Source organism: Vigna umbellata, chromosome 9 (genome assembly GCF_029865625.1).
Source record: "Vigna umbellata cultivar VRB3 chromosome 9, Vumbellata_1.0, whole genome shotgun sequence".
Lineage (NCBI taxonomy): Eukaryota > Viridiplantae > Streptophyta > Magnoliopsida > Fabales > Fabaceae > Vigna > Vigna umbellata.
The window spans coordinates 24,724,694-24,729,007 of NC_142173.1; positions in this window are offsets into that span (position 1 = coordinate 24,724,694).

Below are 4,314 nucleotides of genomic sequence, written 5' to 3' on the forward strand. Positions count from 1 at the left end.
AATTCGTCTATCCACCCAAAAGCTCTCATGTTTTGAAATTTAATCAAATAACATTAAACCTTAAACATACACAATTTGAAACCAAAATCCCCAAACATACAAAATCATAGAAAAACACTTAGGTCTTAGGAAGTAGAAAAGTATCTAGGTTAAAACAACCAGACGCATAACTAAATGTTGTTATGCTTGAAGCATCTAAGAGAGATTGAGTTAAACATTTAATGCTTATAATACCTAGAATAGGTATTTAGCCTCTCTCGCAACAAAATAGGTCGAGACAATGTCTTTGACAAAACAAATTAAAAGACATAATTGTTAAAATATAAAAGAAAGCTTAAGCAAGCTAAGCACCATTTGTTTAAAAAGAGATAAAAGTTAAAGAAGTGCTTACGTGACTAAATGATCTCATAAGCTTAACAAGTACCTTATGATGAAGTATATATCTACGCTTGGTATCTTTAGAGAAAATAACTTAATTGTAAAATGCTATCTAACGGTAGGAAATCAAAAACACTTTGTTGTTCTAAGCAAGCATTAAATGACGTTAAATGCTCAACATTCAAAAACAAAAAAATAATAAGAAAATACGTATCTCCTCATGCACAATTTACTCTAATCTTGTAGATAAGTTATTCTATACGCATCCACAACGCTACATATCAAAATAAAAAAAAAAAGTGGATGTTCGAGACACAGAATGTTCCTCACTTGAAGCAAAGTCCAAAAAGATCGTACAACCTACTTTAAGCAAATGACTAAAAAAGCATGTCTACTTTAACAAGTTGACTTATCCAATAGTTGTTGTGCAAAGAAAAAAGAGAAAACACATGTATAAAGGTACAAACTCAGTCTAATGGATATATATCCATGAAGCTTATAAATAAAATATCTCTCAAGAGGAAAATGAAGAGATAGCTTAAGAGAATCTCTTAAGAAAATAAAGCTTATAGAGATATATTCATGCAGAAAAGAAGAAGAGAAAGAGCTCAAGAAAAAGAATACATATGAGTTGAAGAAAATAGAAGAGAAGAGAAAAAGAGAAAGAGATACTATTGAGCTTCTCTCTTACAATGGTAAGAAATTTAACGCTTAAGCTCGAGAGTATCTCTTTCTCTTTTTCTCTTCTCTTCTCTTTTCTTCAGCTCAGATGTATTCGTTTTCTTTGAGCTCTTTCTCTCTTTCTCTCTTTTTGTGTTCTTGAGCTATCCTCTTGATTTTCTTCTTGATAGATCTTCTATTTATAGACTTCATGAATATATGTCTATTAGACTGGATTTGTAATTTGTACTCTTGATACTTTTAATTTCTCTTTCTTCTTCTCACATCAACCGTTGTGTGAGGCATTCTTTTTCAGTCCTTTGCTTGAAGTAGGTTGTAGAATCTTTTTAGACTTTGCTTAATGTGAGGAACATTCTATGAATATCTTCTTTGTCTTTAATGTCCACTTTTGATATTTGACCTATAGCACTGTGGATGTGTGTAGAATAGCTTATATGCAAAATTAGAGTTAACTATGCATCCAGCAGGTATCACATTTCTTATCACTTTTGTTGTTTTCGAACGTTGAACATTTAATGTCATTTAATGCTTGCTCAAAACAACAAAGTTCTTTTTTATTTCCTATCGTTAGGTATCTTTTTACAATTAAGTTCTTTAATCTGAAGATACCAAGCATATACAAATACTTCATCAAAAGATGAGGTGCTTGTTTAGGCCATGGTATCGTTTTAATCAAGTAAATGCATCTTTGGGTTTTGTCTCTTTTTAGAAAGATAATGTTTAGCTTGCTTATGATTTCTTATATGTTTTAGTAATTAAATTTTTTGATGTGTTTGTCAAAGACATTGTCTCAACCCATTTTTGTTTTCAAAAGACGCTGAATATCTACTCAAGGTATTATAAGCATTGAGTGTTTATATCAATCTCTCTTATACGCTTTTAGACAAGACATTGTTTGGTCATGCGTCTGGGTGTTTTAGCCTATATTTTTTCCTTTTCCTAAGTGTTTTCCTTGATGTTTTTCTATTCCCAGGACCTAAGTGCTTTCGTAGATGTTTTGATTAAACTTCAAAATATGAGATCGTTTGTTCGCATAGATGATTTTGTCTTTAACAATTGTCATATTGCTCTTACTATTGTAAGAGAGAAGAAAGAAACACCTGCGAGTGCTTAGACTACTTCATATTGTATTCAAATCCTCGCGACAAGAGATATAGTCTGAACTACTTTTAAGCAATCGTTTATTGCAATTCTCAAGAGAATTAAAACACTCACAACTAAACTTTGTTGAGTTAAGGAATCTTGGCAATGTTGCTAAGTACCAGGAGTGGTTCAAATATGTTAAAAAAGATGTGCTTCGTTTCTCACACCAAGAGGGGGGTGAATTGGTGTTGTATAAAAATGATTACTTTTGAAATGTTTTTCGCAAACTACAAGTCTTTAAACTTTTCTTGAATCGCAAGTAAAAATGTATGCAATGTGACATTATGCGTAATCGAATACAAGTAATATGCAATTGATTAAATGCAGAGAGTTAGGGAGAAGAAGATTCAAACTCTGAATTTTTATACTGGTTCAGCCAAGCCTACATCTAGTGTTCCTCCGATCAACCTTAGACCGAAAGCCAGTTGCACTATAAGATCTGAGTTTTTACAACAAGGTTTTTACAGCGACCTCACTCGTCAAAATGTAAACAACCTCTCTAACTCACTAATCTAAAATAACCAATTACAACAGACTAGCAGCAAGAACAATCATCTCCTGCAGTCAACCCCTTTGAGATCCCCCAAAGTCAAGAACCACGTGTTCTTCTTCCTGTATACACCACAGGGAAACAACAACACTAAAGCGTTTGCAAGAGCTTCTTGATCTAGTAGTATGCACCTCTGTTGTGCAGAATGATCAGACAGTTTGAATCAATCAATCCAGCTTCTCAAGAAAACATCAAGTCTTGTTCACCACGACAATTCTTGTTTCTTTAGCGTTTCTCTCTTTTGTAAAACTTCAAAGCATTTATCTGAAACAGATATGAAAGTGTTAAAATCAATTCTTCTTCTTCTTCTTACAGAATTTCAAATCATGGGTCTATATATATAACATAAGTCAAATCAGACGCATTTAAATCGATTATGCTATTAATCTAATCGATTTCATCTCACAGTTATAACAGATTAACAACAATCAAAGTCATTAATTGAATGCACAATTAATGTAATCGATTTGCAATTAATGTTTGGTCAACATATTTAAAAATATGATCGTTGTGATCGTTATGTCAAGTAATGAAATAGTTTTCAAATCTTTAAGAAACTTAATTGAATACAAGATGCATGTAATCGATTAAGTTTTAACACTTAGTATATTTTTGAAAACTTTTCTTTTCAAAATCCATCACAGCACACTTGAAAAATATATGTGCAAACCCACGAGTTTTAATCAATTTAAAACTTGTTGTTTTGCCACAGTTTAAAGCTTAAGCTGTCTGATGACATTAATTGATTAACCCATCATTGTAATCAATTAAGTCATGCAGATATGCTTGGTGCATGTGGTTTTTCCATTTCAAAACTCATACTATGCATACTTAGATATAATCACATTTCCAACACAGTAGTATGCAACAAACAACACAATATTTTCGCAGTTATACTTGTATTAATTCTCACAGTAAACACATTAGCATATTACACATAGAACACAGTACATATACATGTGTTTTTATTAACTATGTGTTGTCATCATCAAAAATAGACATCACGGAGATTGTGGATTCAGCTAAACCTGTGCTCCCCTATATCGGTGGGTTGCTGAGTACCAAGAGTGGTGAGAATATTCAAAGGAAATCTCGATGGGGTTGTTGAATACGATGAGTGATGTTAATACTCATTTGTAATCGTGTGAAGATTATAATGGAACCCTATGCGGAAGAGACTAGACATAGCTCAGTTGGAGTAAACCAATATAAAATCCCTTATGCAATTATCTCTTCTCTTACCTAAACGATCCTCTTGTGAAAACCTACAGTTGCGCTTTATTTCCAAACACAAGAATCTTCCAAGGTAAAAGATTTATTTCATAAAGGAAGTTCTTAACAAAACGCTGCAGTATCTATATTTTGAATGACATGCTAAAAGTTGTTATCATAAAATCCTATTAAGTCGATATTACAATTATTTAAAAGAAGATTTTAAGAGTTCGACAACATGCTATATCAGAAGGGTTGCGAAAAGTTTTCCATTAACACTATTCAACCCCCCCCCCTCCCACCTCGTTCTAGTATTTTTCAAGTACTTTAGTTTCCACTCAATCCCAAGT